This window comes from Dreissena polymorpha, chromosome 16 (genome assembly GCF_020536995.1).
Source record: "Dreissena polymorpha isolate Duluth1 chromosome 16, UMN_Dpol_1.0, whole genome shotgun sequence".
In the NCBI taxonomy this organism is placed as follows: Eukaryota; Metazoa; Mollusca; class Bivalvia; order Myida; family Dreissenidae; genus Dreissena; species Dreissena polymorpha.
Genome location: NC_068370.1, coordinates 39,830,327 through 39,841,335, shown reverse-complemented (window position 1 = coordinate 39,841,335; position 11,009 = coordinate 39,830,327). Strand labels below are relative to the sequence as shown.

The 11,009-nt window shown below is 35.1% G+C and overlaps 1 long non-coding RNA gene across 1 annotated transcript; it reads right to left on the bottom strand.

The window, feature by feature from the left end:
* Positions 1–650: 650 nt before the first annotated feature.
* Positions 651–9,797, bottom strand: LOC127862874 (uncharacterized). Its single transcript, XR_008040831.1, has 3 exons — positions 9,058–9,797; positions 8,512–8,645; positions 651–753 (listed from the first exon to the last, which is right to left on the bottom strand). It is a non-coding gene; the product is annotated as an uncharacterized LOC127862874 (long non-coding RNA).
* Between the last annotated feature and the right edge of the window lie 1,212 nt (positions 9,798–11,009).

Here is an 11,009-nt window from a genome sequence, read left to right as displayed (position 1 = left end):
CATATTATGATGATTACCTTTGTCATAAATTACATTTAGCTCGCAAGTATTTCGCGGTATTTTCTCTTTTCCGCCATCTTGAATGTTTACTATTATATGACGTCATTCATTGAAATGGTGCTAAATAATATGTCATTCATTGAAGATTTGCTTAGTCATGTGACGTCATTCATTGAAACATGCGTATGACGTCACCTTACTACGAGTATAAATAGGGCCAAACTGTTGTTTGGTTTCAGTTGCGTTTTGGCACTCATTGGAAAAGGTCATGGATAACGAGGTTAGACGACTTGATTTTTCTTTTAGGCTAAGAAACGAATAACATCAGAAAACAGAAATAATATGAAAACTTGAGAAATGACTTTTGTGTTAATAAAAAGCGATATTTTAATTTATGCAGTCTTTATTTTCTTTATTAAGTAGGAAATTTGTGATGTTGGCACCGTCTGACGCGTCTGACGGACACCAGACGGACCGGCATTACATTGGTGTCAGAAGTGGGATTAAGTTTATAGATTACTGACCCATGAAAACAAAGTTTTGAACTTGATAAAATGATAAATTTGTGACACTGTTTATTTTTTTAAACAAACTGTTGTGCTACAAAATACTGAACAGTATAGAATCTCAAAATAGAAATGAACACAAATCATTTTGTTGTTTATTTATTATGACAATGAAAATCAAAATCTTCTGCTATTGTGTCCGGTCATGCTTGGTGGGATCGTTCCCGTCGCGCATCATTGAATCGCTCTGCAATAAGATACAGAACTTATAGATATATTGCATACATTTATCACGTTTTGCTCTAAAGATTAAAACAAATTTGTTAGTTTTTCCCTTTTAATTTGTATTACAAGATGGAAACGAGATCACATAGAGTAATGCATAATCCTAAATTGTGTGAAATTAGTGACAATAGAAATGTTGATAGTAACATGTACCAGTCAGATGGTAGTACAACTCTTCATGAAATTGCTACAGCAGGAGTTATTCAGAATGATAGACAAATTTTGGATAGTTCAATAAATGAGCAAATTTTATCGAAATTGATAATGTAAGATACTTTGTGTAGTCACATTGAAAATATGGATTCAAAACTTCTAAATTTTCAATCAAGAATTCAAGAAATTGAACAACCTGACAGAGAGATCTCATTTTATTTTGCTATAAATGCATGCAACTCTGAGGGATGTTAGACACACACAGTCTGATCCACTTATTCGGAGGGATCCACTTAATAATCACAACATGAGCAATAATGTTTCTTCTCAGTTTGGCTCATATAACATGGTCCCAGCACACAATGCTGTCATGCCACCTGTCAACAACAGTATCACAAGTCATTTGAAATTGAAACCTCAAAACTACAGTGGTGATGACGATTTACAAGATTTCTTGACTCAGTTCGAATTGACAAGTGATATCAACAAATGGTCATACACAGAATAATCTTTGTATTTGGCTACTGTCTTAACAGGCAATGCAAGGTCACTGCTTTGTGAAATGACTGAATTGGAAAGGCGAGATTATCAAAGTATAGTTGGAAAGTTAAAAGCTCGTTTTGGCAATAAACACAAATCTGAAGTGTTTCGCACCCAGTTAAAATCAAGGGTTAGGAACAGGAACGAAACCATTCCTGAATTAGCTCAATCAATAAAAAAATAACAAGACAAGCTTATCCAACTGCAAACATCGAAGTCATTGAAGGAAGCGTTAGCACTTGACAGTTATATTGACGCTTTAGATAATACAGATATTAGACTTAGGCTAAGAGAAATTAGTCCTAAAAACATTTTTGAGGCTGAACAAATTGCTGTTAAAATGGAGGCTCATAGATTAGCTGACCGACAAATAAACAGACCAGTCTTAGTCACATAAACAACCAAGCAATGTAATATGGAATTTTTACACCCATTATTGCTGCTTCTTCCTGTATTTGCGCGATGATTATCTGAAATATTAACTTAATGACGCTATATTTTTAAATCTTTTTCTATAAAGAAGGAATGTAGTTGACACTTGTTTGTAGTTTCATTTTATCGTTCGTCAAAAAGTTGTAACTCTGTTACTCTGGTATCTTCAATACCATTGAGTAATTAAATTGTAATTAAATTGAATGAGTTTTAATTCCCTTTTATTATTGTTTGATTTGAGTTACAATGCTATGACGTTAAAGTTTATTTACACACAAATGTATTATGAATATTGTTGGGCCAAGTGTGAGGTGGAGCGCTCTATAACCGGTTTAAACCCCCAATGCTTTGCATTGACCGTTCCAAGGCGGTGACCCCAGCTTTATTCATATTTTGTGTTTATGTTGGTTTGTATTTTGCTGTTTATGCTGTTTTGTACTGTTTGGGCAATCGGTCACTTGCCTTAAATAAAGGACCAACTAATTGTTTTTAATGAGAATTCAATACTGCTCCAGCAGCTGGAGTTTCACTTCTTTATATTGAATGTACAGACAAGTCAAAATTCTGATCATACGAAGAAAGAAATAACACAATCCTCACCCCTAAGGCATGCACCTAACTATAAGAGGCATACTGACAAAAAATCAACTGACAAAAGTTCATGGGGACCCAAATCAATGCATGACAGGAATAGGAAATATGGACATATTAGAGACAATAGACCTTACAATCAGTTTAGGAACAATAACAGAACCCCATATAAAAGTTTTCAGGAAAACGAAAAGTGGTCGAATTGGCGGGATCACAGTTCGACAGTAAAACAAAACGATCCCAAATTGCATTAAATAACTTGGGATCTGAACATGGCTACTTACTAAGTACAAAATTAGGTGACAATTGGATAGCCATGTTGGTAGATAGTGGTGCTAATGTAAGCATTCTTAGTAAACAGACAATTGAGAATTTACCATACTTTATTAAACCTAAATTAGAACCAGTGAATACTTCTTTGATAACTGTAACAGAAGAGTCAACTCCATTTTAAGCAAAACTGAAGTTGAAATTTGCATTGGTAACCAAAAGGTTAAACACACATTTTTAATTGCTGATATTAAACAAGATGGAATCTTGGGTTTAGATTTCTTGACTAAAAATACATGTGATTTGATATTCGGTAAAGGTTACATTGTTTTGCATGGTGAAAGAATACCTTGTATTTGGAATAGTAACCAAGTTGAGGCAAATTGTTGTCGTATTGCTGTTTCTGAAACGGTAGTAGTTCCGCCAGAGAGTGAAACTATCGTCTTTGGGATACCATTGGATCAGATTGATAGAAATAGTGTTGGGATGTTGGAAGTCTTTCAGAAATTTGCTGAGAATAGTGGGTTAATGATAGCTCGTTTCTTACTTGATCCAATGGTTGAAAATATTCCTATTCGAATTACTAACTTTGGGAAAGAACCTCAGAAAATTTATGAAAACACTGTAACGGCAGTTTATGAACCAGTTACTGTAGTTGAAAGTCAATGTAGTGATTCAAGTTTTAGTAAGAGAAGTGTTGTGCCAGAACATTTACAAGAGTTGTACGATAGGTATTCACAAAATTTAAATGAGGATCAGAAACTTAAGTTAAGACAATTGTAAACAAAACATCAAGATGTCTTCTCAAAGAACGATAGGGTCATAGGAAATACTGACTTGGTTACTCATAAAATTGATGTGGGTGATAGTAAACCAATTAAGACCTATCCCTATAGAATTCCCTTAACAAAACGGGAAGCAGCGCAACAAGAAATTGAAAAGAAGGCTGCTGATGGCATTTTTGAACCAGCTTGTTCTCCATGGTTATCTCCCATTCAAATTGTGACAAAAGCAGATGATTCTCTTAGATTTTGCTGTGATTTTAGGAAAATCAATGATGTAACAATTAAAGAAAATCAACCGTTACCTAGAATTGAAGACAATCTTGATGCTTTAGAAGGTTCAAAATGGTTTAGTTGTTTAGACCTGAGACAAGGCTTTTGGCAAATTTCTATTGACAAAGAGAGTAGACCCATCAATGCGTTTAGTTTGCAAGTTGCAAAACAATGGCAGTTTTGTAAGCTTGCATTCGGACTTGTAATTCCCCAGCTGTCTTTACCAGGTTAATGCAAATGACATTTTCAGCTTTGATTTGGAAGACCCTTGTGTTGTATTTAGATGACATTATTGTGATGTCACGTACTTTTGAAGAGGCGGTCGTTAATTTGGAAAATGCATTAATATCAGGTTGAGGAAGGCAAATCTAAAATTGCATCTTTAGAAATGTAAATTAATTCAAACAGAAGTTACTTTCCTTGGTCATGAGATTAGTGAGAAAGGGATTTCTACATGTCCAAAAAAGGTTAAAACTGTTAAAGATTGGCCTACACCAAGATCCGTAAAGGAGGTCAAAAGTGTCATAGGCTTGGTGTCTTTCTATAGGAAATACATTCACAATTTCTCAACAATTGCAAAGCCATTACATGAACTTTCTGAGAAAGGTGTAAAATTTAGTTGGTCGGAAAATTGTCAAGTTCCTTTTGACAAATTAAAAGATGCCTTGATAAACAGTCCTATCTTGGCATACCCTACACAAACAGACAAGTTTGTTATTGATGTAGACTCATCAAATGTTGGAACTGGGGCAGTTTTGTCTCAGATACAAAATGGACAAGAAAAAGTAATTGCTTATTACTTTAAATGTTTTTCAAAACAAAAAAGAGGTTATTGTGTTACAAGAAAATAATTAAATGGTGTTCTTGCCATTAAACACTGGCATCATTATTTGTATGGTCAGGAATTTACTGTCAGAACAGACCATGCAAGTCTGAAATGGTTAATGAATTTCAAGGACTTAGATGGACAGCTATGTCGCTGGTTGAATGTTCTTTCAAATTACAATTACAAAATTGTTTACCGGCCAGGGAAATTGCACTCAAATTGTGATGCACTAAGTCGTAGACCTTGTTATGAGAGTAATTGTTTGTGCTGTGAGAGAATTTAATCAAGGTTTATGGAACAAAACAAGACTTGTGCTACAATTAGCACACATTTATACCCAAATGTGACAAATTTAAACCCAAATGTGACTAATATAAACCCAAATGTGACTAAGAGTCCTACAGATTCACAGACTAACGAGTTCGTCTTTTAGTGAGACAAAGTCGTTGCCACTCATATTGGTAATATTATGTTTGCTCATTTAAAGGGATTCATTGGTTATGATGGTTGTTTGTATTTGTGCTTTGTTTGTAAGGAATGTTATGGAACCAAGTTCTGGTGATAAAGAGACCAGTTCTTGGTCAGAGACACACTCCATAGTTACACCAAAGTCAGACTTAGAACAGGTTAAGATACATAGAGAATACTAGGTTAGCGTTGAATACAGAGAAGTTTATGTTGCGAGGCTTAGAACGCCGGAAGCGCGAGCCTTGGCGAGCGCTTTCGGTGTTCGAGCCGAGCAACATAAACTTCTCTGTATTCAACGCTAATCCTAGTATTCTATTTATCCCATTTGATTTTTTCAACGTGACATTTAACATAAATAGATCTAATAACCTTAACAATAATTTTAATTCAGTCATAAAAGCTCTTAAAATCTAACAAATGTAACCATGCGTAGTGATATACATGTATTTGTTCTGGTACGCAAAAGAGTCTTTAAAAAATTCACACACAAACTGTAAAACAAGTAAAAATATCACCATATGCCTACATTAAATTTTACGCAGTATGCGAATTTTAACACATAACGACCGCGAAAAGAAGATTTTACTTTACTAAAATTTATTTTATTTTCGAAAGAAAATGATCAAAATCCAATATGGCGGCGATTGCTCCTGACAAAATGCTGTCGATGTCAACATACATGTACACCATCGACGACCTAGTTCTGGCTACCATAACTTTAAATGTCGCTTTTTATGATTTTTGACTGGCGCGACTTTGTACAGGTCTGTCAATACTAAATAAACTGTACGCTGAAGTTTCTTTAGCTATCGAAGACCTTGACAATTTTGACGAGTAAACAGACAATTGCAGCGACTGACACTTTATTTGACAAAATACGGGCAATACGTTTTCCGACTTCGGACGACGAATTTAAGGACGCGCAGAACGTGTTTTTTATATAATGTTATGGGTATGCCGTGTGTGATCCGATGCATCAATGGCGCCCATGTTAAAATCATTTCCCCGAGAACAGGGAACGACAAAAGTAGATCTACAAACAAAAATCAAAACACGTAAGAACTAGTATCTTACGTTTAATTATCCTTTAAAATCCATCTAATAATCCATTTAACTCAATAATTGACGATTTTGCATCTAGGGTCTTTAATAATTATTTTAGCATAGTTAAATAAAGACCCTTATGCCATTCTATCACTTTATTCAAATGAGTTTATGAACGCGATAAACTTTCTTCTTCGTCACACGCTACGTCATGTACTCTACATTACTGCTGTTCAAATGAACCGGAGCAGTTTATCTAATAATAGCCGTTGGTAAACTCGGTTGCATTTGCAGATTTCTGCATACAAACATAATTATGTTTAAACTTGCACAATGTTTTATTGATCTATGGTAAATGCCCTTATTGTACGAGAAAATAATTTAATATATAAATACACAAAGAATGGAAAACATTCCAGTACAAAACAGATAAATGAGTAGAAAATACCCGTGTTCAAAATGGGACGTTCCCAATTCCAGTGTGGTGCTATTTTTACCATCTTATGCTTTACACAGCTCTATGTCTAACGTGAATTAAATAGGAAAGCAAACATAGCAGATTATTCATGCACTGTGCGATATGTGTATGGCTTGTTGTACATTCTTAATATTTAAGTTAAATGTCAAAAGTACATGCTTTGGTAATAAACAATGCACATTACACGAAATAAGGAAAATGTGATCAATTGACAATTCAGATATGTCGACATACAGTACATGTAGAAAACATGTGAAATAAGTCGCGTTTATAATAAATCGTCAAAAAAATGGGGAAAATGACGCTATAAGTATGTAATTTTACGACGCCATCAATCAGCTGATTCATTATACGGATGGCGAAAAATTATGTCATATGACTAGATTTAAAGGTTGAAGGTCGTATAATTGTGAAGCTTTAGTTTTGTCGACTTTGTTTCTTACGAAAAATCATTCAGTGGTAAAGTAAATATAAATAAAAAATAACAAAACAAAAATCGTGTAATTTTATATGTTATTTCAACATTTCTATTGGTGAATATGTCATATATATTTTTTTCTGCAAAATATGCACATTTTCTTCTAATGGGTGACCTTAAAATTCGATCAATGAAGCAAAGAATATCGACCTAATTTTAGCGCATATCGCATGACGTCATTTAAAAAGTAGTCCGTGCACGCGACAGGTATATTCCACAGTGTTGAATACAAGCAAGTATATTCCACAACGTGTTATACCGTCAATGTCGCGGTGAAAATGGGATAAAAAAGAGAGTAGAACTCCCTAACAAGGATAAACAAAATTCATGCAGTGTTGTTGCAATGCAGGATTTATCAGATTTGCAGCTGATTAAATCACCAGAGTGTATTGATAACACATATTGCAAGAAAATCGATTCAAAGGTGTGCAGTGTAAATGTCACCCCAGTAGAAAGTAGTAGTAATTGTATTGCAAGTGAAACTAATTGTCATCCTGAATCAAATCCAGGGGACAATGACAAATTAAATTCTATTGACTTAAAGAATTTAGATCTAAAGGAATTGACAAGGCTACAACAGAAAGACTCAATACTCCGTGTAGTAAAAGACTGGTTAGAAAGTGGTATTAAACCAGATTGGAATGATGTTAGTGATAAATGCCCTGATGTTAAGTATTTGTGGTACAGATGGGATTCATTGTTCTTAGAAAATGAGGTGTTGTACAGAAAATGTGAACACGAGGATAGTAGTTTGTTTGATTCGCAAATAGTTATTCCTAATAGTCTCAAGGAAAACATTTTATATCAGTTACATGATAGTGTTACTGCAGGACATTTAGGTGTCAGGAAAACTTTACAAAATATCAGAAAGAGGTTTTTCTGGATAGGATTGCGTAGAGATGTTGAAACGTGGTGTAAGAAATGTTCAATTTGTGCAAGTAGGAAGTCTCCTCAAATGAAAAATAAAGCCCCAATTAAACAGTTCAATTGTGGTGCCAGATGGGGAAGAATTTTTATAGATTTTGTTGGTCCTTTTGAACATACAAAAAAAGGAAATAAATATTTGATCGTTGTCGTTGACCAGTTTACAAAATGGACAGAATGTGTTCCATTACCAAATATAGAAACTGTTACTAAAGCAAATGCTTTGATAGAAAAGGTCTTAAAAACTTTTGGTATGCCATTATCAATTCATACCGACCAAGGTGTTCAGTTCAAGTCCAATTTATTTCAAGAATTGTGAAATCTCTTTGGTATTCAGAAAACCAGAACTACACCATACAGACCATAATCAAATGGTGGTACAGGAAGAACGAACAGAACGATTACTAGCATGTTGACTTCGTTTGTATCACAATTTCGTGATGACATGGATCAATATGTACCTTTCTGCTTGATGGCATACAGGTCATCTGTTCACTCTGCTACTGGTCACACCCCATATAAAATGATGTTCGGTGACGACATGAGATTGCCCATTGATCTTGTTTTTGGTCATCCTTCAGGTTCTGAAAATAGACTAAATGAAAATGGCAATGAGTACATAAACAAATTAAAGGAAAGGCTCTATGATGTGCATAATTTTGCCAGAAATAAGCTCAAACTTTCAAGTGATGTAATAAAAAAGAATAACGATTTGAAAGTTAACTTACAAACATACAAAATTGGTTATAAAGTTTGGTATTTTAACCAACAACGTAGAGTTGGTCTTAGTGGAAAACTGGCACGACAATGGACTGGACCATGTTTGGTCGTTGGAAAAGTAAATGATGTTTTATATCGCATTCAAATAACAAAACAACAAAAACCTAAAGTTGTTAACCATGACAAGTTGAAAATGTATTTTGAAGGAAATTATTAATCAGACAATGAATCTTCGATATAAATTAATCTCATTTTTAATACATATTTTTTTTACAGAAAAGTTATACCTGCCTCGTTTGTGGGGATATCACATTCCCAACACGTATGATTGAAATGTTACAACCATGTGGTTGAGCAGCATTCCGGGGTCTCTTGGAAATGTGTTCGGTGTTGTAAGGTCTTCCACCGAAACACGCCTGGCAGTGGTCCGTGCCACAATCAAAAAGAGGACTATATTAGGTTTGTACAGACGACGGGCGCACGTGGAGCGGAGGCGGAAAAAGTCCTAAGCGAGTTTAAGCTGAAGGTCCGTTCACTGATAAGACGCACTGAAAACATCCAGAGAGATGTCAAGAGGCCAGAGGACCATGATGCCACGCGGCGAATCGCCACTAAACCAGCTCCTGTTTTTTCGGGAAAACGCCTGACAGAACTTCAAGCAAATGAGGACAACGGGAAGCGGGCCAAGAAGAGCCTGTCTCTTAGTTCTTCCAGTGCGTCATCGGACAAGAGATCTTCCTCCGCAGAATCCTCAATTTCTTCCATCGTGAAAGAACGAAATGTTGCAGTCCTGGAACCAGAAAAGATCAACCAAAATTCACTCCGCAACAAATTGAAGTAATCAACCCAGAGAAAATTGAATTGATTGAAATAAATGTTGGAGGAAAATTATTTATTACCACAAAACCCACCATTGAACACACCAACATCAAGTACTCTAGTCTAATTGATCGAGATCCAACTTACTTTGACATTATCTTTAACCATCTTAGATATCAACAGCAGAAATACCACATCTCACGGTACCTAACCAATACGGATAATACCGGAAACTTTTGAACGATTCCGGATAATACGCGAAACGGCACCGGATCATATCAAAACATAAACAAGGCGAAATGATGGATGTGCCTAATATTGTGAGCAAAAAGTCAACAAGACCGCGTTAGTATGCCAAATACTATTTCTCACGGAACATTATGGTATTTCAGCTTTTGGTTGAATTCAAAATTCGACATGAAAATAAAATATTTTATAAAAACGAACGAAAACAAATTAACCATACCTATCTCATAGTCATGAAATACTTTTAAAAAACTTGCATTTTTGTAACTGGCGAGAAAAAACATATGCTACTTCCACTGGGGGCTGACGAGGTATAAGCGTAGTCCGTTTCGCTACGAAGTCGGGTATATGTTTTACTACGAAAACATTGTGTACATACACTACTTAATCAGGCGAGTTTCATATTTTCTGGTGTTTATGGATTAGAGAACGGAACATCCAGTAATGATAGGTACTTATTTTCAATAAAAAACTAATAACAAATGTGCGTAGTTTCAGCCTGTACATTTATTTTGAGGTAAAATCGAAATATTTTGATTTGAAGCAATGTATAAGGTGGTTATTATGTTAAAAAAGCCAATTACGGTAACTTAAATCGAATTAAACTACATGTTACTTTGATTCATTGTACATTACACATTTTAAAGTTCAAAAACGGTTACGAACATGTATTTTAATTATTCAAATGCTTTGTTTCGAAGGAAATTACAAGTCGCTTTATGTATAGGTTTTGCACAGAGTATGTATTGGTTGTGCTACGAAGTACACATATAATGTATAGGTTACTCAACGAAGTCTCTGTATCCTTTTCAGGACATATCACATGCAGTTTGCAGTTACAGCAGACTACCATTTCCCAGTGCAAAAGATGCTGTGCTTAATTGTGCGCATGAGCATCCAAACGAAAAGGTTCCCTTTAAGTGGGAGATGCCTTGTGACACTGCACCAGGTGTACAATACAGAAATGGAACGTTCAATATTATGGGTGGCGACATTAAAAGTATTCTGAAAATATTACATTCAGTCCGGTTTCTGGCAAATTGATAATTCCGACAAAATCTACAGTGACAGAAAGTCCTGTGCGAAAGATATCACGAATTAACACGCCCATTGTCAGATATTTCCCGAGCCAGTGGTACCTTCGGACAATGTAGACAACAACCGGGATGGAACC